General features: G+C 42.8%; 1 protein-coding gene and 1 long non-coding RNA gene across 8 annotated transcripts in view; both read left to right on the forward strand.

Annotated features, from left to right (window-relative positions):
• ANKRD44 (ankyrin repeat domain 44) overlaps positions 1–19,866 on the forward strand; it is a 335,610-nt gene that overhangs the window by 26,463 nt on the left and 289,281 nt on the right. The gene's annotated exons all lie outside the window — the stretch shown is intronic.
• On the forward strand, positions 4,970–13,818 carry LOC116551490. Its single transcript, XR_004268967.1, has 2 exons — positions 4,970–5,677; positions 13,651–13,818. It is a non-coding gene; the product is annotated as an uncharacterized LOC116551490 (long non-coding RNA).

Raw genomic sequence — 19,866 nt, forward strand, 5'->3', positions numbered from 1 at the left:
GCAGTCTGACTAACGAAGGTTTATTTTGCAGGAATTTGTGATTGGGGGTATGCCTGAGACTAGCAAACAGTGCAAGTCTTTAAGGCTGTGACACTTGGCTGTTAATAGCTTAAGAGGCTCTTGGTTGTAGAAGTAAGTCATAAAGCCACAAAAGGATTTAGCTTCTTGAGAAAGTAGAAATCTACTTAGCATGTTTATGAGGAAATGGAGTTACTACCCCATTAGAGCCAAGCATTAAGGCTTCAGGATCAACTAGAATATTTCCCAGTTTGGCAAGTTGCTTTTTAACCCATGGCTTCCCACACCTGGAACCTGTTTCCTCCAGTTGCTCCATCACAGGCAGGCTGCTGTGTCTGGTCAGAACCCAGAAGAAAAGCGTTTGGGAGCTGGGTATCACAGGTAGCGTTTTATGGCATCAGACATGTTTCAGTGACTAATTTTTGGCTGCCTCATCCAAGCCACTTTCCTGCAGTGGGTTGTGGGGGGGGGAGGTTGTGGAGCTCACTGATGGACATTTTGCAGTATGGCTCACCGGCTCCACAGTCCTTATGTAACCTAAACTCCCTGACTTTTCATCACTTCCTGCAGAATGTGATGTGGGTGGGCTGAGGGTTTGAAGTACAGACTAGTGGGTGATACTTTTAACTTCCTCAGAGGGAACATCCCTTAGGGAGCCTTCGAGGTACATGTTGCTCAGAGTGTCACAAAATTGGGCTATCACTATTTTTGTCATCTGAGAGAGGGCTGTCACTGTTTCTGTTATCTTAACAAGCAGAAGATATATTTTAGTTGTAAATAGTGAAGGTCTTTATAGCTTAACATTGAATAATGTAAAAAAATTAACTTTTTAAGACAGAGTCTTGCTCTGTCGCCTAGGCTGGAGTGCAGTGGCGCAGTCTCGGCTCACTGCAACCTCTGCCTCCCAGATTCAAGCAATTCTTGTGGCCCAGCCTCCCCAGTAGCTGGGATTACAGGCACGTACCACATCTGGCTAATTTTTGTATTTTTGATAGAGATGGGGTTTCGCTGTTGGCCTGGCTGGTCTCGAACTCCTGGCTTCAAGCAATCAGCCCGCCTCAGCCTGCCAAAGTATTGGGATTATAGGTGTGAGCCACCGCACCTGGCTCTAATAATGTAAAAATTTTAATGAGTCATATTTCTAGAATTTTGTTTAAACACACAAATTTGTGTGTATATGTGTGTGTGTGTGTGTGTGTATGTATGTATTTGACTCTCTGTTGCTGTGAGTTCTTGTTTGACCATGTGGTAGTATGTGCTATGGGTTTGGAGAAATGAATGGAAAAAGTATGTGTCACATGTATGTAGTTTTTTTTCCTTCTAAGGATTGGGAAAAGGCCTCCATTGTATGATTTTCATGGTGAGGCAACTTGGACCTGGTCATAGAACATGAATGTCCTGAGGGATGATAGGGATTGCAGGGAAAATCCAGAAAAATCCTGTTAGCCTGCCAGAGGCCGGAGTGACCCTCATTTCTTTATCTCCTTATGCAGTTCTTCAGTGTTCTTTGCAAATGGATTTCACTAAAGTGAGTTATGTCTGTTAATGTCACTAGGTTTAGATGTCTGTCCATCTTACCCATAATATGGAGAAGATGCAATATGCCTCATAAATATTCCCAAGAACAATATTCCTTTTGTTTTAGTAAATTAGGGGTCAGCACCCTGTCCACAGATAGATCCTGCAAAAGGGGAGGAGAGAGAGTAGTTAACAGTGTTCATTCTTCTACACAATCTCTCTATATCTGGTACCTGGTGACTAGTTAAGTAAGCCAACACTGATATCACTGAGCTATTCTTTAAAATAGTGCTGTGTTGGAAAGCCCTCCGTACCAAAATTCAAACCCCTCCTTTATCAGACATTGCCTTAGCCTACTCAAGCCTAACATAAAACAGTTCCCAAGCTTTACTTCCCCCACATTATTGCTCCTTTAATGCTGCAAACATGATTGCAAGAGGGAAAGTGTAATTTTAAAAATTCACTTTGGTAACAGGGATCCCAATGATTCATTAGCACATTAAACTTTCGTAAAAAAAAAAAAAAAAAACCCATCACCTTAAATTATTAAAGTGTATATTTGTTTAATCATTACTGTCATCCAGGTACTTAGTTTGTCATGCTTTTGACAGTTCTGTTTCTATTAAGGATGTGATTATTTTATAAAGAAACATTAAATACTTATTGTATTTAAAGAGACATATTATGCCAGCATTTGTTTCACTACTGTTTACTTGAATTGTTTTTATAGAAACGTATGGAATTGCTTTATATAGAAATTGCTTTCTATGGAGATTCATATTGAGATTTCAGTAGAGCAGGTATTAAAAGATGTTTCCAGGGGCTCTGCCCAGAGACTGGCATGAAGGTTTATAGGACTCAATAAATATTTATTGGTTCAAAATGAATTGCATTACATTGTGTTTGTCTCTAGGGATTTTTATCATAATGGGCTTTAAAAAATATAATAGATCTCACTATAATAAAATATAGCCAGTACTGTATGGTGTCACTTGTCTTGTGCTGGACAAGAGTAACCAAGCTCAGAGACATCAACTTCTCTCTTCAGCCTCCATGTCCTGGTGGGAGAAACTAACCTATCCTGTGGGTCCAGGAGAATCTAAGTGAGGCTTAGAAGCTTATACAAATATACACATCTAAAAAAGCATTCCTATGATGTTTTCTTCTCTTAAAAAATCTTCCAGGGACTCTTCTAAAGGAATTATAAAATACAAATTTCTGAACAGATATAGAATACCACTAGTTCACTGGCCAAGTAATAATCCAGAAGCTGCTATATTTTTAATTCATAACAGTATACTCTTTGTTTACTAAGTTAGAGAGTACACCTCCCAGGTTCAAATGATCCTCCTGCCTCAGCCTCCTGAGTAGCTGGGATTACAGGCGCATGCCATCATGCTGGCTAATTTTTGTGTTTTCAGTAGAGATGGGGTTTTGACCTGTTGGCCAGGCTGGTCCCGAACTCCTGGACTCAGGTGATCTTGCCTCAGCCTCCCAAAGAGCTGGGATTACAAGTGTGAGCCACCACAGCCAGCCTAAAGGGCTTAAGATTTTAATATAAAGAACACTCTAGTAGTGAAAGACCTTGTCTCAAAAAAGTAAAATTCCCAACTTCATGGATCTTCTATGTTTCACCTGTTAACATCCCAGAGTGGCCCTCAGATCGGCAATGGACTCCCAGGTCCTCATCACACCACATCAAAACCAGTCCAGCAGCCCCAGCTGGAGCTCTCTAAACTGAACTACCTTATATCCAAATGCCAGGCTCATCCTCAAACACTTAAACACATACCGCCTCCCACCAAGCGGTTACAATAAACTTCTCAGTCTAGCATTCAAGACACATATACACCACCAAGCCTTTTAATCTTCTTTCTTTAAAGGCTCCAAGTAAAACAAAACAAAACAAAACAAAAACTTAATGGGAAAACACAGTAGACATTGTAGTTACCATATTTATACCAGAATCATCTTACATGGCTTTAGACAGAATGCTGATTTCACATTAAAACCTACCAATCAGGCTTACAATATAAAAAGTTCACTGTGGATTTAAACAAGATTTTAAATTATCTTCCACTGCTGAGAAGAAAATGAGGGAAAGTTATAAGCAAGAAAACAGCAGTTTAAAATTTCTGGGAGGATTTTAAGATAATTTATAAATTTTTAATTCTAAGGGAAAATTTTGTATTCCTTTAATAGAGGAAATACCAGTAAACTACACCCTATTACATTATCTGCCAAAATACAGTTAGCAAGTTAGCAACATCATTTCCTCTTTTTCCAAACACATCTGCTGATAGATTCATCAAAAGAGGTACTTTACTCCAATTTTGGAAATTACCAGGCCCAAAAGAGAAATGTGATGTAAATTACTCAGGGACTTATGCCTTATACAAGGACTGACAATGTTCTTTCAGTTTTAGTTAAGCTAAGTTACTCCCATTTTGCCAAGAAGAAAAGAGATAGGGAGTTGGACAACTACCTACCAAAAAGGTCTGGTACGTTGTCTCTTTGCCAGATTGAGGGGTTTGGGAAACTAGAGCCTGTTGGTGGTGGGGGGTGGGAGATGGAGGATTCGGAGGTAGGGAGCAGGGTACCTTAATGGAATTTACAATATTGAAATATCTATATTTTTTCTAGAGGAAATAAAGCATCAGGCCTCCTATCAACAGGCATGTAACATGTTTATTTGGTAAAAGATCATCTCCCAAAGTCCCTTCAAAGATGAACAGACATTTATACCTAGTGACATTAATAGACAGACCTCACTTTAGTGAAATCCATTTGCAAAGAACATTGAAGAACTGCACAAAGAGAATGAACAAATGAAGGTCACTCAGGACTCTGGCAGGTTAACAGAGCAAGACCCTATTTAAAAAAAAAATGTAGAGCTTAACAGTTTACTATAAAGAACATTCTAGTGAAAGATTGTTTTTTTCCTTAAAACAATTATTTTTTGGGGCCCCACTGATGAGGCCCCAGAAGGACTGTTGTTGAAGTAAAGACAAGCAGAATCAGCTGGAGAGGTTTAGTAGACAGTAGTGACCTGTAGTACTGGAAGGAAAAGACTAAATATGTTGGGAATTGAGTGGTAACATGTGGCTTTAATTGGTGAAAGGGATCTGTTCATTAGTAATTGACCACTGTGGGTAGCTGGATTTATCAAGGGATAATGATACCCCTTGGTGGCTTTTACTTTTTCAGCAATCAAGTTCAGTAGTACAATTCCTAGTCCACCCAAATCTCATCGGCAAGGCTTATTAGCTGGGCATGGTGGCGCGTGTCTGTAGTCCCAGCTACTCAGGAGGCTGAGGCAGGAGAATTGCCTGAACCCAGGAGGCGGAGGTTGCGGTGAGCCGAGATCGCGCCATTGCACTCCAGCCTGGGTAACAAGAGCGAAACTCCGTCTCAAAAAAAAAAAAAAAAAAAAAGACCATGGCTATTGCACAGAGGTTGCGCAGGCATCCCACACTTGGCTCCTCCATCTCCACATAATTCGTCCTGACAGATCTTAGACCGTGGAGTCAGCTTGGGATCTCTGTGTTTCTCTGTTAAGTTTGTGGTTCAGGCACAGGTAACTGAAAACAGATGTTTTCAGAGCAAGAACTCCGCTCGTTTTCTTGTTGAGCTTTTGGTAATTTGGAAAGGGAAGGGGAGCTGCCTTTTGCAAACCCTTTGTGCTTTTTGTTATGAGCACAGTTTCCCGATCTCGGCAATGCTTGCCCTCGCTCTATCCAGATGCTTTCTTTGTTGTTTTGGTAGGTGTTATGACTTGGGTGTTATGACTCCACCCCTTTTTCTTTATGCTAATTTCATTTTCCTGTTGCCTATTTCCTGTCTGTAGACTGCACATGGCTACTTAAGGTGATTTTCTGACCTTGCAATCAGCTCTTAGGATTCTTCTGTTAAACACTCATTAGGTGCATGTGACAGCACTAGGGACAGAGTGAATTGGCAGTCCTGTCACACGCCTGGGCTTAAAGAGAGAGCAATGATTGGACAGAAAGCGATATGGTGGTTTAAAGGCAGAAGTGTCTCATAAACCATAAATACTAGGGAGGACCAAATTCTTATAGCAGTGGAGGCTCAAAAATGATGGCAACAAAGCTTTACTGAGGATCTGCTGTGAGGCGAACAGGTGAGAGTCTGGGAAGCCAGGACAAGACACTGTACCCAGGAGCTTCACGGTCCAACTGGGTGGGGCAGGAGGCATGGAAATAAATCAGTCCCAACGCAGGGCAATCTGTGTAGGGTGCCAGCCGATGACTCTTATGGAAGTACAGGAGAGCGAGCCCATCCAGGCAGGAAGTTTTCTGAAAGGCGGCTTTATGGAGGACATGGGATTTGAGCTGGTTTTTAAATGCCTCATGGTAGGACAAACTAGGAAGAAGGAGGAAGGGGGCATTTGGGAGCAGAGGTCCACAAGGGAAGAGAGAAAAAGGAAAGCTTGCAGAAGGTTTCCAGGAACAGTGAAGCGAGCAGCTTGGCTAGAGCAGAGTGTTTGTGTATGGGCAGCAGTAGGAGACTGGATGGGAGAGAATGGACAGTGCTAGTTTGTGGAGGCCTCTGAAAACACTCTAAGGATTTTGGGGTTTATCTGGTGACCATGGGGAGCCATGAACACTTTTGATCAGGGGTTGTGATGTGTGCCAAGTGGTGTTTTAGGATGAAAGATCTAACCATAATGTACATAGAGAATCAATGGCTTGTTCACTGCCTGGACTGTGTGGTACGGTTTCTCAGGCCACCTTCCAGGGACAAATGACTTTTTATTGTGTACCGGTGGGCTCCCTGGTATTGTATGAGGAACTGACCCTCACAGTTTTATTAGTTGGGAGAGGGAAATGTTCTATCACCTGCATCTCTTAAATCCTCAGGGGCAATATTTTACTAGTCTTTGAAATGTGGACTAAATGATGGATATGTGATCCACTCTTAAATACAGCACTGCTAAGCTCAGCCCTGCAATCATGTGGTTATGAAATATCCAGCCTGAAACCATAAGAAAAAACCCGCTTAGTCTGACCTACTCACAACACATGAGAACCTAACCTTTGAAAGGATGTGGAAAAACTGGAGAACTGCTGACTGCACAAAATGCAAATGAGAATTCCATGTGGAGGGATTCTTCTCTTTTTGGTATTTTCTTCTCTTGCATGTTTGCTCCAGACCACACCACCTGTTTCTGCTCCAAATGTTTCCAAAGCCAAAAGTCTCTGCCTCGGAGATTGGAAGCACTTGCTTGCTGGTCACCTACATGTCACAAAGAGAGAAAGGAAAGAGGTGGTGGGGAAGAGAAAGTGGGTAGAGAGATCTTTTGGTTTTACTGTCAATAAAAGCTGGGGGCATGTGGCCTGCGACATGGATGTAAAATCCTCCATTTTTCCCTTTATAGGGATAAAAGTAAGTTTTGTGGCAGGGCGCAGTGGCACACGCCTGCAATCCCAGCAGTTTGGGAGGCTGAGGTGGATGGATCACTTGAGGCCAGGAGTTCAAGACCAGCCTGGCCAACATGGTGAAACCCTGTTTCTACTAAAAATACAAAAATTAACTGGATGTGATGGCATGTGCCTATAGTCGCAGCTACTTGAGAGGCTGAGGCAGGAGAATTGCTTGAACCCAGGAGGTGGAGGTTGTAGTGAGCCAAGATCACACCACTGTATTCCAGCCTGGGCGACAGAGCAAGACCCTGTCTCAAAACAAACAAAAAGTAAGTTTTGTAACTACCTGGATGTACATTTAGGATGCAGAATAAAAAACAGAATCTGATGCATTTCATCTTTATTTCTATTCATTGTTGACTTTTCTGCAATAGAACATAGAAGCTTAGCATTTTGCAATTTAACAGGCAGTTAAACACCACTGAACCCCTTAGCACCAGCCAATTGCCTTTCTTCCTAGCATATTTCAATCCCTCCCCTCCCCACCCATACTGCCCTGATTGCCGCAGTCACTCACTATTAGCTAATTTGCTGCCCCCGGAGATGCTGTGTTAAGATGGCTCTCTGATTAGGTGGAAGTTGATTAAGCGGAAACTGCTTTATGCTGTCACTAGAACTGTGGAAGCAGTGTGAGAGCTCCTAATTCTGAGCCTCCTCTCATTTTGCTGTTGTCTCAATTAAGTTACTTTTCTATGATTTGTGGCTCATTAGCGTCAGTGACTCCTAACTGCCTATTCTCATCCCTGAGTCTTTCCAGCCATATGTGAATGATATATGCTTAGAGTCCCTTCTAATTATGATGATTTCCTCTTGTCTTCCTGAATGCTGGTGACAGTGCTATTAGCAAGATAGAAGTGAAGCTTTGGATAGACATTCTGTGTCTTGAAACTCCTTGGGACCTCTTCCATACCACCCCTACCACTTTTCCATTGGCTAAGGCTTGAGTATTAACTGGGTGGTTAAGCACTATCATCTGGGATGGCAGGACCTATGTTTAAAACCTTGAGTGAAATTACTTGGCTTCTTTAGGCCTCATTATTCTGCAAGACTGGATAGGAGTGGTATTTTCCCCAGAGGGTAGCTGTGGATTTTGATGGAGGTAATGTATGTAACGGCTTCTGCAGTCACACTCTCCAGAGCTGAGACTCTTACTCCATCTTCCAGATCATCGCTAGAATGCACCCTTTGCAAGGCACCTCCTCTAGGACAGCTTCTCCCTTCTTGAATTCCCATAGCGCTTCATTGGTATCTCTTTCTAGCACTAAACAGTTATGTGCCTGATATGATGGTTAAAATTTTACCTTCCCCTTTGAGACTCTAAGCACCTCTAGGCTAGGGAAGGGCTTGGTGCACCCTGTGTCCTCTGTACTTGTGGGTACCAAACCTAGATAAGGATCAACATCACTTTAGGAACTTTGAAAAATAGATGGGTTCTAGCCCCAGAGAGCATCCTTATGAGTCAGTCTGGAGCCTAGGCACCTGGATTTTTCATGAATGCTACAGGCGTTTCTGCTGTGGGTAGGCCTCAGACCCCAGTTTTAGAATCAGTTCTATAAGGCAGTGGTTTCCAATTTTGTCAAACCCAGCATCCTCTCTTACGTATTTTGTAACATCCTCTTTACTTCCTAAAATGGAAACTCACAGATAATAGAACTCACACACAATATTTAAAAAGAAATCAACATAAGACTCTAAATTATATTATAAAGGAGAAATGACATGAAAATAATTTATAATGTAGCATGTATTTCAGTATGTGCACAGTTATGTTGACATAATAAAATAGTTACATTTTTGCTCATAGTTTGTATTTAAGAAATGTTTAGCTGAAAAATTTCAGTTACATATTAGTACTCTTATATATAACCCTAGAAATAAGGGCAAAAAAGTATTTTCTTGCATATCACTAAGAATATGACAACTATAAATATAGACCAATACAGGTGTGTTATAGAGATGTCTCATTAATCATGAATGACATTTCTGTAAGAGTCGTCATTTTTAGAGATGGAATAAAAACTCTTGATAAAGTTTTTTTTTTTTTTGAGACTGAGTTTTACTCTTTTTGCTTAGGCTGGAGTGCAGTGGCATGATCTTGGCTCACTGCAACCTCTGCCTCTTGGGTTCAAGTGATTCTCCTGCCTCACCCTCCTGAGTAGCTGGGATTATAGGCATGCACCACCACACCTGGCTAATTTTGTATTTTTACTAGAGATGGGGTTTCACCATGTTGGCTAAGCTGATCTCAAACTCCTGACCTCAGATGGTCTGCCCGCCTTGGCCTCCCAAAGTGCTGGGATTACAGGTGTGAGCCACCGCACCCGGCTGGTACAGTTCTGTACAAAATACATTACCTCCTTCCCTTGATTTATAGGGTAATCAAATTCCTAGAGAATTCAGTGTGTTTAAAACTAAACAACGTATTTTAATGAAATGTATAGTTTTAAGATCTAGATTTAGATAATTATATAAACTCTTTCCCCCTCTTTTATGAAAATCATTTGGGATGTGGGCCAATCCATCATCAAAAGAGATTTTTCTGGAGCATTGTAGGACGGGAGTATTCCTGCTCCCACTCCACGCCCCATATGCCAGCAGAGCCCTGCAACCATTGTAACAACCAAAAGCCCCCAACGCAGTTCCAAAGCCTTTAGGGGAAGTGCCACCCCACTGAGAACCACTGCTGTGGACACTGAAAATCCAGTAGTCCTAAATGATCATCAGTACAGAATTCTTGTGGCCTCCAACAGGTTGCCTGCCCCTGCAACATGGTGTTCTGTACATATTTGTTAAATAAATAAATGAATACTTGAAGTAAATGGCATGGATCCCTGCTTCTAAAAGTTTATGAGTGTGTCTTGTGTTTTGTTTTTTTTTTTTAAAGAGACTGGGTCATGTGGGCATGGTGGCTCATGCCTGTGATCACAGCATTTTGGGTGGCCAAAGTGGGAGGAGCTCTTGAACCCAGGAGTTCAAGGCCAGCCTGAGCAACATAGTGAGAACTTGTCTCTATAAAAAATCCAAATATTAGTCAGGTATGATGGCATGTACTTGCAGTCTCAGCTACTTAGGAGGCTGAGGTAGGAGGATTGCTTGAGCCTGGAGGTTGAGACTGCAGTGAGCTGTGATTATACCACTGCACTCCAGCCTGGGTAACACAGCGAGACTCTGTCTCAAAAAAAAAATAAGGGAGGAAGGAAAGAAGGAAGGAAGGAAAGAAAGGAAGGAGGGAGGGAGGAAGGATGGAAGGAAGGAAGGAAAGAAGGAAGGAAGGAAAGAAGGAAGGAAGGAAAGAAGGAAGGAAGGAAAGAAGGAAGGAAGGAAAGAAAGGAAGGAAGGAGGGAGGGAGGGAGGGAGGAAGGATGGAAGGAAGGAAGGAAAGAAGGAAGGAAGGAAGGAGAGGAACAGAGGGAGAAGAAGGAAGGAAGGCAGTAAGGCCAGAAGGCAGGAAGGTGGAGGGAGGGAGGGAGGGAGGAAGGAAGGAGATCATAAGGATGACTGAACATCTGAAGGCTGAAAGAAAAAAAAATAAAAAAAAATAAAAGGAGAGAGAGAGACAAAGTCTCAATCTGTCACTCAGGCTGGAGTGCAGTGGTATAATCACAGCTCACTGCAGTCTCAACATTTAAAATTGTCAGATTCAAGCAATCCTCCCACCACAGCCTTCCAAGTAGCTGGGACTACAGGTGCATGCCACCACACCTGGTTAATTTTTGTATTTTTTTCTCCATAGAGATCAAGTCTCTCTGTGTTGCCCAGGCTGATCTCGAACTTCTAGCCACAAGAAATCCTTACACTTAGACCTCTCAGAGTGCTAAGATTCCAAGGTATAAGCCACCATGCTGGGCTGGGTGTGATTTTCTTTTTTCTAAACCAGAATTGGTCTCTGTTCTTTGTCTTATTATAGAAACCCTAAAGTACTTAAAACTGAAAAAGGACTTTGGTGCACGTTGAGTTCTCTAGAAGATGCTAAGTTAGAATTTGGGGTGTCAAATGCTTGTTAGGGACCAACATGTAGGAAGTGAAGGATGCAGGACTGGGCCGAGGGAGAAGTTGAAAAGGCCTCAGCACACCTGGCAGGAAGCCCTGGAGTGAGTGTTTGCAGTCACTATGTCTTGCTTTGGACCATCATGGGTCCTTTACATCCCTACTTCTCAGTTATAGGCAGGTTGTCACAGAAAGGGTGTGATCTCAGGTGAGGTGGCTCTCTGCAGCAGGGGCAGACCCTGAAGGAGCTGGCAGCTGGAGGGCATGTGCTGACCACTGGGCAGCAAGGCCTTATTTGAAGGGAGGTCATCTCAGTCTGCCATAGGCTTTCATAGCAACCCTCACTTGTGCCTCAGAGCAATCCTGGGACATAGGTACAGTTATTCCCATTTTATAGATAAGGAAACTGAGGCTGAGAGAATTTTCACTAACTTCCCTGATTCAATTACCTAACTAGTTAATGTCTCAGTGAGAACAGGAACCCGACTTCTAAATGCCAGGTCCCCTTAGTGATGTCCACATGGACTTGACAATTCTCATTCATTCATTCAGTCATTTGGTTGGCTGGTGTCAAGTGCTGTGCTCTATGCTGCAGTGGGGCAACTGAGCTGCTCAAAAGCCTGTCTGATTCATATTTTTTTTTGTGTGTGTGTGTGGTTGATTGAGTAGCTTACAGGTAGATTAGCATGGTGAGGTGGAAATATCTGAATCCTTTTATTCACAGCTTTTATCACTTGATCAGCTTAATTTTTAAAATCCTTGACATGCCTGAGAGCTGCTTGTTTTGTGATAAGATTTTCCTTATAGGTTGCTGTTAGCATAGACAAGGACATTTGATTTAGGGCCTTAGGCCTTCAAGATATCACTTCCCAGGCTTCAGCCAACTGGTGTTTGTGGGTGAACCAGCCAGCTGGCAGCTGCCTTAGTAATCTGACAGGCACCCCAGGAAGCCCAGGCCGCAGGTGCTGGCCTGGCTCCTAGGCCCTGTGCCCTCTTTCTTCTTCTCTTTTTCCTGGGCAGCTTCAGGTTGAGCTCTCAGTGGCCTATTGAAAAGGGTTTCAAACCATTTCTCGATCCCCCAGTGGGAAACACTATCTTTATTGAACGGCAAAGCATTTTGGCTACTGTGTGTTAGAATAATTTTGGCTTTTTAGCACATTGAATGGGAATGGCTGTTAGACCAGAAGGCTGGCCGCAGACAAGTCCAGTGGAATTCTTAAAATTGTCAGCCTTCCTAACTCTGGCAGATGAAATAAGCATAACATAAACATCATTTTTAGTATAATACTTTAATATTTTTAAGACCAAGAGTTCTTTTCAAATAATTAAAAAAAATTGACAAAATATATGCTTACTGTAAAAGTGAATCCTTTTGTCTCCTCCAATGCGGTCACACCCCTGGAGCCCTCAGTAATAATAGTTGAGTGTTTTTCACACCTCCTTTCTCTGTGCTTATTTGAACATAAATATATTTGACCATGTGTTTTTTTCTTCCTTTTCAATAAACATGACACTAAATATAGGTGTATTATAAATTGCTTTATCCGTAAAACAACATATTATGGGCATTTCCCCCCCCCCCCAGGTTAGTACAGAGCTTCATAATATTCTGTAGTGTGGGTGTATCATGATTTATTCAATCATTTCCCCTGTGGGTGGACGTTCAGCATGTTTCCAGTGTTTGTCATTAAAATAATGCTGCTTGACTGGGCACAGTGTTTCACACCTGTAATCCCAGAACTTTGGGAGGCCAAGGCGGGCAGATCATGAGGTCAGGAGTTCAAGAACAGCCTGGCCAATATGGTGAAACCCCATCTCCATTAAAAATACAAAAAATTAGCTGGGCATGGTGGCATGTGCCTATTGTCCCAGCTACTTGGGAGGCTGAGGCAGGAAAATTGCTTGAACCTGGGAGGCGGAGGTTGCAGTGAGCCGAGATTGCACCACTGCACTCCAGCCTGGTCAACAGAGTGAAACTCTGTCTCAAAATAATAATAATAATAACAACAACAACAACAACAACAACAACAACAATAATAATAACGTTCCTACAGGCTCCGTAGAGCTGGGGGTAAGGAGGTGAACAAAAGAGAGTTGCTCCAAGCTTTCCAGAAGTTTATGTTGTAGTGGTGGGAGGTCATCTATAAACAGGGAAAGCAATAGGTGAAATAGGAAATTGCAATTAGAGATAAAGTTTCTGAGAAAAATAAAGCCATGCCAGAGTAGAGGAAAGGCCTCGTTAAGGAGGTAAACTAAGCTGAGACAACGCGACTAGGGGAGACAGCCCTCTGGACACCAGCAGTGAGAGTGTTCCAGGGGAGGGAGGGTAGATTCTAGTCCTAGTGGAGTCTGTCAGAGAGCCTTCTGCAAAAGTTGTAAGCAGTTCACTCCCCACCTGGCAGCTCTCGCAGAGGCTGTTTCTCCACATCCTCCTCAGCTTTCGGTGTTAATCATCTTTACATTTTTGCCAATCTGCTATGTTAAAAATGGGTATTTCCCAGACACCTTTTTAATGTGCTCTTTAACCTTTTGCATCTTTCTTTTCTTTGAATTGCTTATTTAATTTGCTGTTAAAAAAACTTGGGTTAACTATCCTCTTCTGACTAGTTTGTAGGAGCTCCTTGTCTATCAGAATCCGTGGCTTCTTAAGTGTCCTGACAAATTTCTCCTCATTTTTCTTCAGTCTCTTCCACTCTGTGACTTCTTTCCTGATTCAGCCCTGGAGGATGCAGGCTTGGTGAATCCTGAGGAATTAGGAACCTTGAGCCTTGGGACTTTGAGCTTTTCAGTGGCCCAAAAATATGTCTAAAATCAGAAAGAAAGTTTTTATTGGCTTCTTAGAATACTAAAAGAAAAAAGCAAAATCTAAGTTAATGTATATTTAACCAATCAAATACCTGTAAGACATAACTTGATGTCAGCAGTCATTTACAAGTCAACTCAATATATAGTTATTTATAACCCAAATAAAAGTTAAGTTGTATTTAGCGTGGGAAGTGGGTATCTTGGTCTTCTCTTGTGGCTGTAACAGAATACCATGGACTGGGTGGCATAAACAACAGGAATTTATTTCTCACAGTTCTGGAGGCTGCCTTCAAGGCACTGACGAGGTTTGGTGTCTGGTGAGGGTCCAATTCCTGGTTTAAAGATGTCCATCTTCCTGCTGCATCCTCACATGATGGAAGGCATGAGGGAGCTCTCTGGGTCTATTTCATAAGGGCACTAATCCCACTCTAAGGGCTTCATGCTCCAAACAAAACAAACTTTTTAGTCTTGGCTTACCCCATTGTATTAGTCCATTTGGACTACTAAAAATACCTTCAACTGGGTGGCTTATACACAGTAGAAATTGGCCGGGCATGGTGGCTCACACCTGTAATCCTAGCACTTTGAGGGGATGAAGCAGGTGGATCACAAGGTCAGGAGTTCAAGACCAGCCTGACCAACATGGTGAAACCCCGCCTCTACTAAAAATGCAAAAATTATCTGGGTGTGTGCCTGTAATCCTGCTACTTGGGAGGCTGAGGCAGGAGAATCACTTGAACCTGGGAGGCGGAGGTTGCAGTGAGCCGAGATCATGCCATTGCACTCCAGCCTGGGGGACAGAGTGAGACTCTATCTCAAAAAGAAACAAAAAACCAATAGAAATTTATTTCTCCCAGTTCAGGAGGCTGGGGATTCCAAGATTGGGGTGCCAGCCTGATAAGGTTTTGGTGAGAGTGCTCTTCTAGTTGCAGGCTGCAGACTTCTTGTGATCTCATGATGGAAGGAGCTAGCCAGCTCTCTGCAGTTTCTTTTATAAGGGTCATAATCTCTAATCCCCTCCCAAAGACTCCAGCTTCTAATACTGTCACTTTGGTGATTATAATTTCAACATATAAATTTCCTGGGGGACAAACATTCAGGCCATAGCAGCCCACTAAGAGAGTTTTAAAACCTTAGGCCAGGGGTGGTGGCTCAGCCCTATAATCCCAGCACTTCGGGAGGCCAAGGCAGGCAGATTGCTTGAGCCCAGGAGTTCATGATCAGCCTGGGCAACATGGTGAAACTCTATGGGTACAAAAAATGAAGAAATGGTGGCATGCACCTGTAGTCCCAGCTACCAGGGAGGCTGAGGTGGGAGGTGGGAGGATCACTTGAGCCCAGGAGGTTGAGGCTGCGCTCCAGCCTGGGCAACAGGGCAAGACCCTATCTCAAAAACAAAGCAACCAACAAAAAAACTGACTTGCAATGCATTAGTGGATTGTGAATTTAATGGGCTCCGGCTACGTTAAAAAATAGAGAATATGATTTTATATCACATTTGGTAAGAATGTCAGTTTATTCAGAATTCTGTAACAAAATACCTTAGACTGGGTAAATTATAAATAACAGAAATTTATTGCTCACAGTTCTGTTAGTTGGAAAGTTCAAGATCATGGCACCAGCAGATTCAATGTCTGCTGAGGGGCCACTTACTGCATCATAGGTGGTGCCTTCTTACACAGTCCTTACATGGTGCAAGGAACAAGCTGCCTCAGGCCTCTTTTATGAGGGCACTAATCCCATTCTAAAGGCCCCACCTCTTAACTGTATTGGGAATTAAGCTTTAACATACAGATTTTGAGAGGCAAACACAAACATTCAGACTATAGCAGGTAGATACTGTTTCTTGAAACTTTTGTTAAGGCTCTTTTTGTGTGTATCTAGACCAGCCTCATAATTTGTCGGATCTAGCACAACATGAAAACGTGGTACTCCTTGTTAAAAAATTCTTAAGAATTTCAAGATGGCAGTAGCAGAGTGTTTAACCAAGAATGGGGCTCTTCTCCACACGGGGCGTGGGCAGCTGCACAACCTGCTCGCCCATGGAGCCTGCCCTGATATATATGTATGTGTATGACCTGGGTTGAGATGGAAGATTATTTTCTAAAGCCACTGTAGTGATGTGTGCCAAGATCTATAGGAAGGATGGCTGTGGACACCAGTGTGGAGTACCGTGACCTTTCAGCCACTCCTGCTTGGTCTGCTCACCTGTGCCTTGCTAGCCGGCTCTGCTCCCTTCGTTCCTGCCTGCCGGTGCCCATTTTCTGCCATATTGGCTCCTGGTTGGTTATGCCCAGCTCCAGTGCCACCACTTCCTTGTCTCCAGCTCCCCCTTTCCCTGGACTGCTTAACGAGTCTGAAGGCCCTTGAGAAATGGCTCAGACACCGCCTATAGTTAAATGCTAAGGCTTCTTTTACCTTTGACCCAGCTGTCTCTCCTCTGGGTCAAGGAGTGTTCAAGATCATGGCACCAGCAGATTCAGTGTCTGCTGAGGGCCCACTCTGCTATTTATTACTTCTTAAAAATTCCACCTGTATGTCCCAGACTCATTTTCTGCCTCACCTTTCCATCCCCCTCCAAAGCTGCTCTTACTTCTATATTCATCACTTTGCTGGGTGCCACTAATGTTTACTCAGTTGTCCAAGCTGAAAACTGCAGGGATTATTCTTTATTCTTTCATTCTTTCTTCTTCCCCACCTCCTCAGATCCCATGAGTTGCCAAGTCTTGTCGGCTTGGCCTCCTACATAATTGCTTTAGAGTCTGTTCTCTCTCCTCCATGTCTGGCACAGAGTCTGACTCCTGAGTGGGATGTGCAAGGCCTGAACTCCGATCCTCACCTGCATTCTCATCCTCACCTCCCACCCCTATCTCCCCAACCCCTGCTCCAGCCACAGATCTGTTCCCCCAGGTTCTCGGACTTCGTAACTGGGAGCAATAGCATCACCCCATCCTTGAGGACATTCGGAAATGTGAGAGGGGCGTTACTTTAGTTGTTGTCATGATTGGGAGTTGCTGCCAGCAATGAGTGGTTGGGGTCTGAGATGGCAAATGTCCTGCAGTGTGTGGGATAATCTACCAGACATGGAAGTGTTCTACCTAGAATTGCAGGTAGCTACCCTGCTGAAAAACAGAACGTGCTGTGTCATGCCTCTGTCCTTTGTACCTCCCTTTGTCTGAGATGTCTCTCTCAGTTTTCTGTGCCTGGGGAACTCCTACATGTTCTTTGAGTTCCAGGTTAAAAATGCCACCTTCTCTCTGAAGACTCCTGTGCCCATTTTGCACACTGAGGTTAATTGGTCCCAGGGCACTCATACCTCCCATGGGCCATTTTGAATGTGTCTTCCCCTGACTTGGTCCTCCCAGCACCTAGCATGGTTTGGCAGATAGTATGTAGTCAATAAACTAGAGGGTGGCATGGCTTAAAGAAATGCCACCAGGAGCCCCTCAGCTCTGCAGTTCTTGGATTGGGCTTTACTTGTTATACTTAAATCCTGTCTTCTCCTTCCTACCCTGCCCCCTCTTTTCCTTTCTCAATTGCAGCCTTTCTAACTCCGGCATGCACTTCTTCATTACTACAGATTGGCTATCTTCCATAGTTACAGTCATCTGCAGTTCCTCGAGGCATCTAAGAATTGAAATAGATCTTGGCCATCTTTGCTCCCGAGGTGTGACTGCAGTAGTTACAGCTCCTGTTTCCAAGGCAACAGCCTTCTGTTTATGAGTAGAGTGCTTCTCTTAGTGGATCTCCATTAGGAGAGAGGAGTCTTACTGCTTGTATCTCCATATTGAAACTTTGCCTGCTTTATTGCTTATTTATAAAAGGCCAGTTTACACTGGAACAGGGCAGGGATAAAATATTGCTTTGTTCTGGCAGTTTAAAAACTTTGTTGAAGCATACTATACATGTGGAATAGAGCACATTTAATAAGTATAAATCTCCATGAACACACTCTATGAGTAGCACCCAGATTAAAACGAAACAAAACAAAACCCATTACCAGCACCCCAAAACTTATTGGCTTTTCATGGAAATGTTGGATTATTTTTTGAGTATGCATTTCTTATTTTATCTGAGTCATTTTTCCCCCCAAACCAGCTGTAATCTAAGGTTCCACGAGATATGTCCTGATTTAAGAACCCTGAACAATCAATACACCTATTAGACAGATAGCTTTAGATCATTACTATTTTAAAAAACGTTTAAAAACATTATTTCCCCAGTGTTAGGGAGGCGTCCTGGGGATAAGAGCCTCCAGTCTGATGGCTTCCCAGTTCTGTTGAGTGAAGGCAGGGCATATGAGGCAGGCCTCAGTCCAGGCTGATTCCTTAAGCCCATGAAAAGCAGAGGCATGCAGACATACAGACCCCTCCTTATCCCATTCACCCCTTTCCTCCATTTTAAAAAAGTCACTTGTGTATCAGCTGGTGCAAGTGGGCATTTTGTAATCAGATCGTTCCGGAGTGAATCCCGTCTCTGTCATCCATACCATGCAACTACAGTTCCTTTTCTCTCTGGATTTTAAGTTTTCTCACCTGGGGAGCATCACACACTGAGGTCTGCAGGGAGTGGGGGGACGAGGGGAGGGTCAGTGGGGGTAGGGAGTTGGGGAGAAATGCCAGATATAGGTGATAGGGATGGAGGCAGCAAACCACATTGCTGTGTATATACCTATACAACAATCCTACATGTTCTCTACATGTACCCCAAAACCTAAAATGCAATTATATATATAAATTTCCTCACCTATAAAACGGGAACAATATATTTCTCTCGCAGACTTAAAGTGCAGAATACATGAGATAATGAGTGTAAAGAATGCCAGCATTGTGCTTGATTCACAGAAAGTCACCAAAAATGATAGTTTCTCTCTTTTCTCACCCAAAGTTGGAAATTGTCAGAGCCTTCATCACATTGCTCCCAGATAACTTGTCATCTCTTTGCCTCCTATTTCCCCTGCCCCAATGTAGCTCAGATGGTTCTTTCTCCATATTTATCTTCCTGAACCACTATTTCTACCTTTGCTATTTCCTCATCAAAAAGACTGATAGATTTTCACTGCACGTGTGCTAAAGCTGGGCTTAGAAGGACTTCATAGATGGCTCCACAGTGTCTGGCGTATTTCCCACCTTATCCTTCCTATTGTGATGCCTTTGGGCCATGATGAAGTAGGTAGTTGGCCACCCTGTGCCCTTCTTTTCCTTTTGTAAAATCTGTGCCGATTCCTCAGCCTTGCCAGAATCTAGGACATTTGGCTCCTTCCTGGAGATCCCATTCTGGATCTGAGAATTTAAGGAGCTTCAGCCTGACCTTGAGACTCTGTGTCAAGACAGGTCTGGCCTTGCCTTTGTGTTCCATGCTGGCGGACTGGGCTTTGGCTTTGTTCCCAAGTTGTGATTTCTACAACCTATTAGAAAGGTGGGGGAGGTTGGGAAAAATGATAAATGCATAAAGGAGCTGAAAATTACATTAAAAATTCCAGAGTGATTTTAGTATTTTAAAAGACACAGAGCATACTTGAAATACAGGATGTTCACGATTGGTGACCCTTAGTCATCTGCAAAATGTCCTTATAACTTTCTCAAGATGATAAGGAAGAATGCTACTATACATTTTAAGATGTCCACCTAAAATAGCTAAAATAAAAAGCATTTCCACGTTTATTCAGGCTAAACCTTTATTCATTCACTCATCCAATATTTAATGAATGCCTTATTATGGCATTGTTTTGGGTGCTGAGAATATTTTAAAGAGCAAAACAGACAAAATCCCTGTTCTCTTGAAGGTTAATCTAAAAGACTGGGGTTTTCAGAGAAAGTAATTTTCCATGACCGGAGAGGGTCAAACTTTTTGCCTTTATTATTTTTAATAGACTGTACAGGACATTTTTCTATATTGTGAATAGAAGGTTAAATGGAAGAGATTATTTCTCAGATGCTTGAAACTGACTCTATGAATGTCATAAAGCACATTGAAAGTCTCTGAGGCACTTGACTTACTTAGGTTGTTTCATTTTTCATCACAACAGGAAGTAGGAAGTGTGGTTTGTTTTTTGCTGGTGGGGAAATGGCAGAGTAGAAAGGCACAGTGACTT

This window comes from Sapajus apella, unplaced genomic scaffold, assembly GCF_009761245.1.
Source record: "Sapajus apella isolate SASKATOON/1434 unplaced genomic scaffold, GSC_monkey_1.0 scaffold10, whole genome shotgun sequence".
NCBI lineage: Eukaryota > Metazoa > Chordata > Mammalia > Primates > Cebidae > Sapajus > Sapajus apella.